Genomic DNA, 13,732 nt, shown 5'->3' with positions numbered 1-13,732 from the left:
GTACGCGTCGCCTAGACGACCTCATTTTCATGCGTGCGCGTATGTCATGCGTGCGCATCGATGTATGCACTCCAAATCCTTGTTTTTCCATGAATTCTCCACATTGCATGCTTTTCTCTTCACTTCTTCCATCCAATACTTGCCTTATGAACCTGAAATCACTCAACAAATACATCAAGGCATCGAATGGAATTAAAGTGAATTAAAATCACCAATTTAAGGGCCTAAAAAGCATGTTTTTACACTTAAGCACAAATTAAGGGAGAATTATAAAACCATGCTATTTCATTGAATAAATGTGAGAAAAGGTGACAAAATCTCCTAAATTAAGCACAAGATAAACCACAAAATTGGGGTTTATCAAATCTCCCCACACTTAAACCAAGCATGCCCTCATGCTAAACTCAAGAAAGAAACAAAGGGTATCAATATTTATTCAATGCAAACTACCTAGATGCAACTACCTACATGCAATCTATCTAAATGAATGCAATTACTTGGTCAAAATAAATCAATTCTCAAGAATACATATACAAGTACAAGGGCTAAAGCAATAGCAATCAAAGCAAACCCACAATTGAATTGAGCTATTGAAAGATTTTACAAACTTGCAAAAATAGAGATGATCATAGTGAAAACATGTAATTGAGCAATCGAACCCTCACCAGATGTATATCCGCTTTAGTCACTCAAGTGTATGGGGTTGATTCACTCAATTCTCTCCTAATCATTCTTTCCAAGATTTATTTTTCATCTAACCGTCAACAATTATTTCATTCATGCATACAAATATCATGAGGAATTTTTCATAGGTTGTAATGGGGCTAGGGTCAAGGTAGGGTTATATATGGTCAAGTAACTTTAAAATTTGAATCTTTGATTATCTTAAACTTCCCGCCTAACCTATATAACAACCTATACAATTCAAAGCTAACCTAACTACCCATTCTTCACTTTTTCACACACCCATGCATTCTCTTTTTTATCACCATACATATGCATTGATTTTTATTGAACTTTACTTTGGGGAATTTTGTCCCCTTTTTATTGCTTTTCTTTTTCTTTCTTTTTCTATTTCTATTTTTTTCTTTTTATTTTTCTTTTTGTTCTTTTCATTTTTTTCTTTTTCAAACTAAAATATATATACAAAAGCATCAATGTATATGGAATAAACATAATTGATACATGAGTATGTACCCAATTCCCATAATTTTCAAGAAAACCACAAAATACACTTTTATCTCTACCCAATGTTCCTAATCCTTCCAAAATCAAATGATAAACACTCTCACTAGCCTAAGCTAATCAAAGATCCAAACAAGGGACATTTATTATTTTTCACTTAGGGCATGTGCTAAAATTAAGAACAAATGGGTTTAGCATAGGCTCAAAGTTGGCTAATAATGGAAGATAAAAGGTAAGGCTATTTGGGTAAGTGAGCTATTGAAACAATGGCCTCAATCATATAAGTGCATGTATACACAAAATAATGGACATAAAGAATCAAACAAATCACAGATTGCAATCATAGAAAGAGAATAATGCACACAAGAATGAAAATAAGTGGTCATATGATGTAACTACAAAATTAGGCTCAAATCTCACATGCTTGTGTTCTCAGCTCAAAACATGTTCCATAATATATAGTTCAAACAAGTTCTAATTTTTTTTTTCAATCAATTGGTGTGCCTATAGATAAAATCCTTAGAAAAATTCATTATTTTGACTAAGCTTATTATATATAGATGCAAAACAAGAAAATGCAACTAAAAATTCTAAAAAGACCTAAGAATGAAATGCAAAAGTGTTGGGATTAGAAATTTGTCACCCAAAAATACCGACTGGTTGGACGACCTCCCCACACTTAAAAGTTTGCACCGTCCTTGGTGCACTCAAAGATGAGTAAGGGGTACGGCGACTTTCCAGGTTGCCACCTTCAGCTGGCGGATCAACCGGTGCTGCGTGTTCTTTCTCCCGCTTCCATTTTTTGCTTTATGGTGACTTATCCTGAAAATAAATGACAAGATAAGGAGACAAGTGAATGCAAAAGCAAGGAAGCATACATTGTTGGAATGAGATAAGAATCACTAGAATGGAGTGAGTGAATTAGTATGACATTGGTGAAAAATAGGTGTGTGAATTCTAAATTAGGCGCTCTTTAGAACACACGCATGATGAGCGGATAATTTATACGCTTTTTGGCATTGTTTTTAGTATGTTTTTAGTAGAATCTAGTTACTTTTAGGGATGTTTTTATTAGTTTTTATGTTAAATTCACATTTCTGGACTTTACTATGAGTTTGTGTGTTTTTCTGTGATTTCAGGTATTTTCTGGCTGAAATTGAGGGACTTGAGCAAAAATCAGATTTAGAGGTTGAAGAAGGACTGCTGATGCTGTTGGATTCTGACCTCCCTGAACTCAAAGTAGATTTTCTGGAGCTACAGAACTCAAAATGGCGCGCTTCCAATTGCGTTGGAAAGTAGACATCCAGGGCTTTCCAGCAATGTATAATAGTTCATACTTTGAACGAGTTTAGACGATGTAAAAGGGCGTTGAACGCCAGTTCTACGCTGCTGTCTGGAGTTAAACGCCAGAAACAAGTCACAAACCAGAGTTGAACGCCAGAAATACGTTACAACCTGGCGTTCAACTCTGGAAAAAGCCTCTGCACGTGTAACATTTAAGCTCAGCCCAAGCACACACCAAGTGGGCCCCGGAAGTGGATTTATGCATTAATTACTTACTTCTGTAAACCCTAGTAGCTAGTTTATTATAAATAGGACTTTTTACTATTGTATTAGACATCTTTGGATTATATTTTGATCTATTGATCACGTTTGGGGCTGGCCATTCGGCCATGCCTGAACCTTCATCACTTATGTATTTTCAACGGTAGAGTTTCTGCACTCCATAGATTAAGGTGTGGAGCTCTGCTGTTCCTCAAAGATTAATGCAAAGTACTACTGTTTTTCTATTCAATTCAACTTATTCCGCTTCTAAGATATTCATTCGCACTTCAACCTGAATGTGATGAACGTGACAAACATCATCATTCCCCCACGAACGCGTGCTTGACAACCACTTTCGTTCCACCTTAGATTGAATGAGTATCTCTTGGATCTCTTAATCAGAATCTTCGTGGTATAAGCTAGATTGATGGCGGCATTCATGAGAGTCCGGAAAGTCTAAACCTTGTCTATGGTATTCCGAGTAGGACTCTGGGATTGAATGACTGTGACGAACTTCAAACTCGCGAGTGCTGCGCGTAGTGACAGACGCAAAAGGAGGGTGAATCCTATTCCAGTATGATCGAGAACCTCAGATGATTAGCCGTGCTGTGACAGAGCATTTGGACCATTTTCACAAGAGGATGGGATGCAGCCATTGACAAGGGTGATGCCTCCAGACGATTAGCCATGCAGTGACAGTGCATCGGACCATTTTCCGGAGAGGATAAAAAATAGCCATTGACAACGGTGATGTCCTTACATAAAGCCAGCCATAGAAAGGAGTAAGACTGATTAGAAGAAGACAGCAGGAAAGCAGAGGTTTAGAGGGACGAAAGCATCTCCATGCATTTATCTGAAATTCTCACCTAGGATTTACATAAGTATTTCTATCCCTATTTTATTATTAATATTCGAAAACTCCATAACCATTCTATATCCGCCTGACTGAGATTTACAAGATGACCATAGCTTGCTTCATACCAACAATCTCCGTGGGATCGACCCTTACTCGCGTAAGGTTTATTACTTGGACGACCCAGTGCACTTGCTGGTTAGTTGTGATAAAAAGTTGAGATTACAATTGAGCGTATCATGTTGATGGCGCCATCGATGACCACAATTTCGTGCACCAAGTTTTTGGCGCCGTTGCCGGGGATTGTTTGAGTTTGGACAACTGACGGTTCATCTTGTTGCTCAGATTAGGTAATTTTCTTTTTGTTTTATTTTCAAAAACTTTTCAAAAATCTTTCAAAAATTTTCTCCCTTGTTTTCGAAAAAAAAAAAGAGTAAAAAAGTAAAAAAATAAAAATGTTTTCAAAAATATATTTTTTCTTCAGAATTTTTAAGAATGAATTCTAGTGTTTCATGATGATTTGTTGAATCCTATCTGGCTGTAAAGCCATACCCAACTGCTTTGGGATTGGTCTTTAACTAATCACTTCAATGCATGTAATTCCATACTAAAGCTTGGCTGGCTATTAAGCCATGCCTAACCCTCAGATTGGAGCTTTAGACTAAGAGTACAAGATTCCTGGAATTCATATTAAAAATTTTGGAATCCTTATTTTTCTTTTTCACATTAATTTTCGAAAAATACAAAAAAATTAGAAAATAAAAAAAAATCAAAAATATTTCATGTTTCTTGTTTGGGTCTTGAGTCAGATTTTAAGTTTGGTGTCAATTGCATGTTCATCTTGCATTTTTTTCGAAAATTCATGCATTCATAGTGTTCTTCATGATCTTCAAGTTGTTCTTGGTAAGTCTTCTTGTTTGATCTTGATGTTTTCTTGTTTTGTGTCTTTTCTTGTTTTTCATGTGCATTTTTGCATTCATAGTGTCAGAACATGAAAGATTTCTAAGTTTGGTGTCCTGCATGTTTTCTTTGCATAAAAAAATTTTCAAAAATAAGTCTTGATGTTCATCTTGACATTCAAAGTGTTCTTGGTGTTCATCTTGACATTCATAGTGTTCTTTCATGCATTCATTGTTTTGATCCAAAAATTTTCATGCATTGAGTCTTTTTCATGTTTTTCCCTCTCATCATTAAAAATTCAAAAAAATCAAAAAATATCTTTCCCTTTTTCTCTCTTAAAATTTCGAAAATTAGATTTGACTTTTTCAAAATTTTTAAAATCTAGTTATTTTTATGAGTCAAATCAAATTTTCAATTTAAAAATCTTATCTTTTTCAAAATCTTTTTCAAAAATCAAATCTTTTTCATTTTTCTTATTTATTTTCGAAAATTTTAAAAATATTTTTCAAAAATCTTTTTTTTATCTTTATCTCCTAATTTTCGAAAATAACATCATCAATTAATGTTTTGATTCAAAAATTTCAAGTTTGTTACTTACTTGTTAAGAAAGATTCAAACTTTAAGTTCTAGAATCATATCTTGTGATTTCTTGTGAATCAAGTCATTAATTGTGATTTTAAAAAATCAAATCTTTTTCAAAATTAATTTCAATCATATCTTTTCAAAAATATCTTTTTATCTTATCTTTTTCAAAATCATATCTTTTTCAAAAATTTGATTTTAAAATATCTTTTCTAACTTCTTATCTTCTTATCTTTTCAAAATTGATTTTCAAATTTGTTTCAACTAACTAACTAACTTTTTGGTTTGTTTCTTATCTTTTTCAAAACTACCTAACTAACTATCTCTCTCTCTAATTTTTGAAAATCCCTTCCCTCTTTTTCAAAACTTCTTTTTAAATTAACTAATTATTTTAATTTTTGATTTTAATTTTCGAAAACTAACTTTTTTTTTGTCAAAAACTATTTTCGAAAATCACTAACCCTTTTTCAAAAATAATTTTCGAAAATCCTTCTCCCTCATCTCCTTCTAATTATTTATTCATCTACTAACACTTCTCTTCATCTCACATCACTGCTCCTATCCTTACCTTTGTGTTTGGATTCTTCATTCTTCTTCACCCCTATTCCTTTTCTTCTTTTACTAACAATAAGGAACCTCTTTACTATGACATAGAGGATTCCTCTTCTTTTCTTGTTCTCTTCTCTTTCTTATGAGCAGGAACAAGGAAAAAGGCATTCTTGTTGAAGCTGATCCAGAACCTGAAAGGACTCTGAAGAGGAAACTAAGAGAAGCTAAATTACAACAATCCAGAGATAACCTTATTGAAAATTTCGAACAAGTAAAGGAGATGGCAGCCGAACCCAACAACAATAATGCAAGGAGAATGCTTGGTGACTTTACTGCACCTAATTCCAATTTACATGGAAGAAGCATCTCCATTCCTACCATTGGAGCAAACAACTTTGAGCTGAAACCTCAATTAGTTTCTCTGATGCAGCAGAACTGCAAGTTTCATGGACTTCCATCTGAAGATCCTTTTCAGTTCTTAACTGAATTCTTGCAGATATGTGATACTGTTAAGACTAATGGAGTAGATCCTGAAGTCTACAGGCTCATGCTTTTCCCTTTTGCTGTAAGAGACAGAGCTAGAGTGTGGTTGGAATCTCAACCCAGAGACAGCCTGAACTCTTGGGACAAGATGGTCACGGCTTTCTTAGCCAAGTTCTTTCCTCCTCAAAAGCTGAGCAAGCTTAGAGTGGATGTTCAGACCTTCAGACAGAAAGAAGGTGAATCCCTCTATGAAGCTTGGGAGAGATACAAAGAACTGACCAAAAAGTGTCCTTCTGACATGCTTTCAGAATGGACCATCCTGGACATATTCTATGATGGTCTATCTAAGTTATCTAAGATGTCATTGGATACTTCTGCAGGTGGATCCATTCACCTAAAGAAAACGCCTGCAGAAGCTCAAGAACTCATTGACATGGTTGCTAATAACCAGTTCATGTACACTTCTGAGAGGAATCCTGTGAGTAATGGGACGCCTATGAAGAAGGGAGTTCTTGAAATTGATACTCTGAATGCCATATTAGCTCAGAATAAAATATTGACTCAGCAAGTCAATATGATTTCTCAGAGTCTGAATGGAATGCAAGCTGCATCCAACAGTACTCAAGAGGCATCTTCTGAAGAAGAAGCTTATGATCCTGAAAACCCTGCAATAGCAGAGGTAAATTATATGGGTGAACCTTATGGAAACACCTATAACCCATCATGGAGAAATCATCCAAATCTCTTATGGAAGGATCAAAAGCCTCAACAAGGCTTTAATAATGGTGGAAGAAATAGGTTTAACAATAGTAAACCTTTTCCATCAACCACTCAGCAACAGACAGAGAACTCTGAACAAAATACCTCTAATTTAGCAAACTTAGTCTCTGATCTATCTAAGACCACTATGAGTTTCATGAATGAAACAAGGTCATCCATTAGAAATTTGGAGGCACAAGTGGGCCAGCTGAGTAAAAGGATCACTGAAATCCCTCCTAGTACTCTCCCAAGCAATACAGAAGAAAATCCAAAAGGAGAGTGCAAGGCCATTGAATTAATCACCATGGCCGAACCTGTGAAGAAAGGAGAGGACGTGAATCCCAAGGAGGAAGACCTCCTGGGACGTCCAGTGATCAATAAGGAGCTTTCTTTTGAGGAAACAAAGGAATCTGAGACTCATCTAGAGACCATAGAGATTCCATTGAACCTCCTTATGCCATTCATGAGCTCTGATGAGTATTCCTCTTTTGAAGAGAATGAGGATGTTACTGAAGAGCAAGCTGCCAAGTTTCTTGGTGCAATCATGAAGCTGAATGCCAAATTATTTGGTATTGAAACTTAGGAAGATGAACCTCCCTTGTTCACCAATGAACTAAGTGATCTGGATCAACTAACATTGCCTCAGAAGAAACAGGATCCTGAAAAGTTCGTAATACCTTGTACCATAGGCAACATGATCTTTGAAAAGGCTCTGTGTGACCTTGGTTCAGGGATAAACCTCATGCCCCTCTCCGTAATAGAGAAACTGGGAATCTATAGGGTGCAAGCCACTAAAATCTCATTAGAGATGACAGACAATTCAAGAAAACAGGCTTATGGACAAGTAGAGGACGTGTTAGTAAAGGTTGAAGGCCTTTACATCCCTGCTGATTTCATAGTCCTAGATACTGGGAAGGATGAGGATGAATTCATCATCCTTGGAAGACCCTTCCAAGCCACAGCAAGAGCTGTGATTGATGTGGACAGAGGAGAATTGATCCTTCAATTAAATGAGGACAACCTTGTGTTTAAAACTCATGGATCTCTCTCTGTACCCATGGAGAGGAAGCACAGTAAGCTTCTCTCAAAGCAGAGTCAACCAGAGCCCCCACAGTCAAACTCTAAGTTTGGTGTTGGGAGGCCACAACCAAACTCTAAGTTTGGTGTTGAACTCCCATTTCTAAACTCTAAGTTTGGTGTTGGAGAGTCTCAACAATGCTCTGAACATCTGTGAGGCTCCATGAGAGCCCACTGTCAAGCTATTGACATTAAAGAAGCGCTTGTTGGGAGGCAACCCAATTTTTATCTAATTTCTATTTTTATTGTTTTTCATGTTTTATTAGGTTCATGATCATGTGGAGTCACAAAAGAAATATAAAAATTGAAAACGGAATCAAAAATAGCAGAAGAAAAATCACACCCTGGAAGAAGACCTTACTGGCGTTTAAACGCCAGTAAGAAGCATCTGGCTGGCGTTCAACGCCAGAACAGAGCATGGTTTTGGCACTGAACGCCCAAAATGGGCAGCATCTGGGCGTGTGAACGCCAGAATTGCACCCTGGAGAAGAGCTGGCGCTGAACACCCAGAACAAGCATGGTTCTGGCGTTCAACGCCAGAAATGGGCAACAAATGGGCGTTCAACGCCCAGAATAAGCACCAATCTGGCGCTGAACGCCCAGAGTTGTGTGCAAGGGCATTTTGCATGCCTAATTTGGTGCAAGGTTGTAAATCTTTAAACACCTCAGGATCTGTGGACCCCACAAGATCACCTCAGGATCTGTGGACCCCACAGGATCCCCACCTACCTCCACTCACTTCTTCTCACCCCTCTCTCACATCCATCCACTCTTCCCCATAAACCTACTCTATACACTCACCTACCTTCATAATTCAACATCTCTTTCCCACCCAATCCCACCCATATGGCCGAATACACACATCCCTCAATCTCCTCCATATCTTCTTCTTCTTCTTCTATTCTTTCTTCTTTTGCTCGAGGGCGAACAACATTCTAAGTTTGGCGTGGTAAAAGCATAACTTTTTTGTTTTTCCATAACCATTAACGGCACCTAAGGCCAGAGAAACCTCAAGAAAGAGGGAAGGGAAGGCAATTGCTTCAACCTCTGAGCCATGGGAGATGGAAAGATTCATCTCACAAGCCCATCACTAAGAAAAGGATGGAGCAAACAAGAGAGCACATTCATGGATCTCAATAGACACATGAAAAAGCTCATCATCAAGAAATCCCTGAGATACCTCAAGGGATGCACTTTCCTCCACAGAACTATTGGGAGCAAATCAACACCTCCCTAGGAGAATTAAGTTCCAACATGGGACAATTAAGGGTGGAACATCAAGAACACTCCATCATCCTTCATGAAATAAGAGAAGATCAAAAAGCTATGAGGGAGGAGCAACAAAGACAAGGAAGAGACATAGAAGAGCTCAAGGACATCATTGGTTCCTCAAGAAGGAAACGCCACCATCACTAAGGTGGACTCATTCCTTGTTCTTACACTCTCTGTTTTTCGTTTTCTTTATGTTAAGTGATTATCCATGTTTGTGTCTTATTACATGATCATTAGTAGTTAGTAACTTTGTCTTAAAGTTATGAATGTCCTATTAATCCATCACTTCTCTTAAATGAAAAATGTTTTAATTCAAAAGAACAAGAAGTACATGAGTTTCGAATTTATCCTTGAACTTAGTTTAATTATATTGATGTGGTGACAATGCTTCTTGTTTTCTGAATGAATGCTTGAACAGTGCATATGTCTTTTGAAGTTGTTGTTTAAGAATCTTAAATATGTTGGCTCTTGAAAGAATGATGACAAAGAGACATGTTATTTGATAATTTGAAAAATCATAAACATGATTCTTGAAGCAAGAAAAAGCAGCAAAGAACAAAGCTTGCAGAAAGAAAAAAAATAGCGAAAAAAAATAGAAAGAAAAAGAAAAAGCAAGCAGAAAAAGCCAAAAGCTCTTAAAACCAAGAGGCAAGAGCAAAAAGCAAGTAACCCTTAAAACCAAAAGGCAAGGGTAATAAAAAGGATCCCAAGGCTTTGAGCATCAGTGGATAGGAGGGCCTAAAGGAATAAAATCCTGGCCTAAGCGGCTAAACCAAGCTGTCCCTAACCATGTCCTTGTGGCGTGAAGGTGTCAAGTGAAAACTTGAGACTGAGCGGTTAAAGTCAAGGTCCAAAGCAAAAAAAAGAGTGTGCTTAAGAACCCTGGACACCTCTAATTGGGGACTTTAGCAAAGCTGAGTCACAATCTGAAAAGGTTCACCCAATTATGTGTCTGTGGGATTTATGTATCCAGTGGTAATACTGGAAAACAAAGTGCTTAGGGCCACGGCCAAGACTCATAAAATAGCTGTGTTCAAGAATCATTATACTGAACTAGGAGAATCAATAACACTATCTGAACTCTGAGTTCCTATAGAAGCCAATCATTCTGAACTTCAATGGATAAAGTGAGATGCCAAAACTATTCAAGAGGCAAAAATCTACAAGTCCCGCTCATCTGATTGGAGCTATGTTTCATTGATAGTTTGGAATTTATAGTATATTCTCTTCTTTTTATCCTATTTGATTTTCAGTTGCTTGGGGACAAGCAACAATTTAAGTTTGGTGTTGTGATGAGCGGATAATTTATACGCTTTTTGGCATTGTTTTTAGTATGTTTTTAGTGGAATCTAGTTACTTTTAGGGATGTTTTTATTAGTTTTTATGTTAAATTCACATTTCTGGACTTTACTATGAGTTTGTGTATTTTTCTGTGATTTCAGGTATTTTCTGGCTGAAATTGAGGGACTTGAGCAAAAATCATATTCAGAGGTTGAAGAAGGACTGCTGATGCTGTTGGATTCTGACCTCCCTGCACTCAAAGTGGATTTTCTGGAGCTACAGAACTCAAAATGGCGCGCTTTCAATTGCGTTAGAAAGTAGACATCCAGGACTTTCCAGCAATGTATAATCGTTTATACTTTGAACGAGTTTAGACGACGTAAAAGTGCGTTGAACGCCAGTTCTACGCTGCTGTCTGGAGTTAAACGCCAGAAACAAGTCACAAACCAGAGTTGAACGCCAGAAATACGTTACAACCTGGCGTTCAACTCCAGAAAGAGCCTCTGCACGTGTAACATTCAAGCTCAGCCCAAGCAGACACCAAGTGGGCCCCGGAATTGAATTTATGCATAAATTACTTACTTTTGTAAACCCTAGTAGCTAGTTTATTATAAGTAGGACTTTTTACTATTGTATTAGACATCTTTGGATTATATTTTGATCTATTGATCACGTTTGGGTCTGGCCATTCGGCCATGCCTGGACCTTCATCACTTATGTATTTTCAACGGTAGAGTTTCTGCACTCCATAGATTAAGGTGTGGAGCTCTGCTGTTCCTCAAAGATTAATGCAAAGTACTACTGTTTTTCTATTCAATTCAACTTATTCCGCTTCTAAGATATTCATTCACACTTCAACCTGAATGTGATGAACGTGACAATCATCATCATTCCCCCACGAATGCGTGCCTGACAACCACTTCCGTTCCACTTTAGATTGAATGAGTATCTCTTGGATCTCTTAATCAGAATCTTTGTGGTATAAGCTAGATTGATGGCGGCATTCATGAGAGTCCGGAAAGTCTAAACCTTGTCTGTGGTATTCCGAGTAGGACTCTGGGATTGAATGACTGTGACTAACTTCAAACTCGCGAGTGCTGGGCGTAGTGACAGACGCAAAAGGAGGGTGAATCCTATTCCAGTATGATCGAGAACCTCAGATGATTAGCCGTGCTGTGACAGAGCATTTGGACCATTTTCACAAGAGGATGGGATGCAGCCATTGACAAAGGTGATGCCTCCAGACGATTAGCCATGCAGTGACAGCACATCGGACCATTTTCCGGAGAGGATAAAAAGTAGCCATTGACAACAGTGATGTCCTTACATAAAGCCAGCCATAGAAAGGAGTAAGACTGATTGGAAGAAGACAGCAGGAAAGCAGAGGTTTAGAGGGACGAAAGCATCTCCATGCATTTATCTGAAATTCTCACCTAGGATTTACATAAGTATTTCTATCCCTATTTTATTATTAATATTCGAAAACTCCATAACCATTCTATATCCGCGTGACTGAGATTTACAAGATGACCATAGCTTACTTCATACCAACAATCTCCGTGGGATCGACCCTTACTCGCGTAAGGTTTATTACTTGGACGACCCAGTGCACTTGCTAGTTAGTTGTGCGAAGTTGTGATAAAAGGTTGAGATTACAATTGAGCGTACCATGTTGATGGCGCCATCGATGATCACAATTTCTTACACCAACACACCATCGTAGAGGGTTATGTCACAATAGAAGAAGCATGCACTTCACTTATTCTAGTGTGCTTGAAATACTTCAAAGAAAACTTGAAGGTTAAGATAACCAAACAAGTAGTGAAGAAGCATAAAAGCACTCAAGCAAATAATTAAACAATTGTGAAATGGATAATGAATGGACATTGATTGATATGCAAGGTAAAACAAGGAAAGATGAAATTAAACCTATTTAACTTACTAGACTCCGAAATAAACTCAACTAACTAAACAAAACATGAAATTAAACCTATTTTACTAATATGTACAAAAAGAAAAAGGGAAAGATGTTACTAGGGGTGTTCAAAACCAATCTGGACTGAACTAAACCGACCAACCGAACCGAAAAAACCAAAAACTGAACAAACCGATAACCGAAAAAAACATGTTTTGCTATTTTTAGTTCGGTTCGGTTCGATTTTCGGTTCTGATAATAAAAACCCTAACCGAACCGAACCAAACCGGTAAGGTAAAAAACCAAAAAAAACCAATCCCCCCAAAAGCCCCCCTCCCCCAAAATGAACGAAACCTAAACCTAACCCAGTAACCCCATTCGGCCATTCCCCCAAGCCCCACTCCCAAACGAACCCTAGCCCCTCTCTCCCTACTCCCTAGGTCTTACAGCCTCGCTCTCTGCACCTTCCATCGCCGGTGAGAGACCTCCTCCCACCACCTCGCAGCCACCGCCGACCTTCATCCCAGCGTAGCTCTTCTACTGCTCCCACCCAGGACCTCCTCGCGGACAGAGCAGCCCAGCAGTACAGCACACAGCCAGCGCCCAGCAGGTCGGCACCACCCTTTTAAGTCGTACCCACCACCACCCTCAGTCCCTCGCAACTCGCAAATCGCACCCAGTAGGCTAGGACCACCCATTCACCCAGGACCACTCAGCGGACACAGAGCACTGTATCAAGTCAGATATGGAGCCCAAGCCACCGAGTCAGGTATGTAACTTTATTGAAATTGCTGTTCTGTTTGTTTTGTTGAATTACTGAAACTGCTTCTGGTTTGTGTTGTTCTGTTGAATTACTAAAAGTTTGAGTCTTGTTTTGTTTTGCTGTTCTGTTGAATTACTGAATTACTTTTGAGTTTTGAAGTGATTTAGTATGATTTATCAAGTGTTGGAGGTTCTGGATCTTGATAATGTTAGATTGAAGGTAACATATAAATGGAGAAGTCTTGGAACTTGCGCGGTTAAGGTTATATTTCAATTGTGTCATCTGATGGTTACTACTGTTTGATTTGTAGAATATGTATCAGATTTTTATCTACCATGGTCTAGGTATAAAGGTAGACCAGCATTACCGAGGAAGTTGATCTCGCAGGGTGCTGCACAGAAGCAATATAGTGTTGAGGTTTACCCACTCATTTTGAAGTTGACTGATGCCAGAGATAAGAGTGTGTCAACTGTAAAATTAAGTAAAAAGGTACCAATTGATTTCATATGGGGTTGTTTTGTTGGTTTTGCGGTTATGTTGCACTAAGTAGTAAGTACAGAAGAGTATC

The 13,732-nt window shown here is 38.0% G+C and overlaps 1 non-coding gene across 1 annotated transcript; it reads right to left on the bottom strand.

The window, feature by feature from the left end:
- Positions 1-6,293: 6,293 nt before the first annotated feature.
- On the bottom strand, positions 6,294-6,401 carry LOC148577014 (small nucleolar RNA R71). Its single transcript, XR_015904682.1, has one exon. It is a non-coding gene; the product is annotated as a small nucleolar RNA R71 (small nucleolar RNA).
- Between the last annotated feature and the right edge of the window lie 7,331 nt (positions 6,402-13,732).

This window comes from Arachis ipaensis, chromosome B1, assembly GCF_059453495.1.
Source record: "Arachis ipaensis isolate K30076 ecotype BB chromosome B1, ASM5945349v1, whole genome shotgun sequence".
NCBI classification, from domain to species: Eukaryota; Viridiplantae; Streptophyta; class Magnoliopsida; order Fabales; family Fabaceae; genus Arachis; species Arachis ipaensis.
The sequence above is the reverse complement of the archived record's forward strand: the minus strand, read 5'-3'. Positions and strand labels throughout refer to the sequence as shown.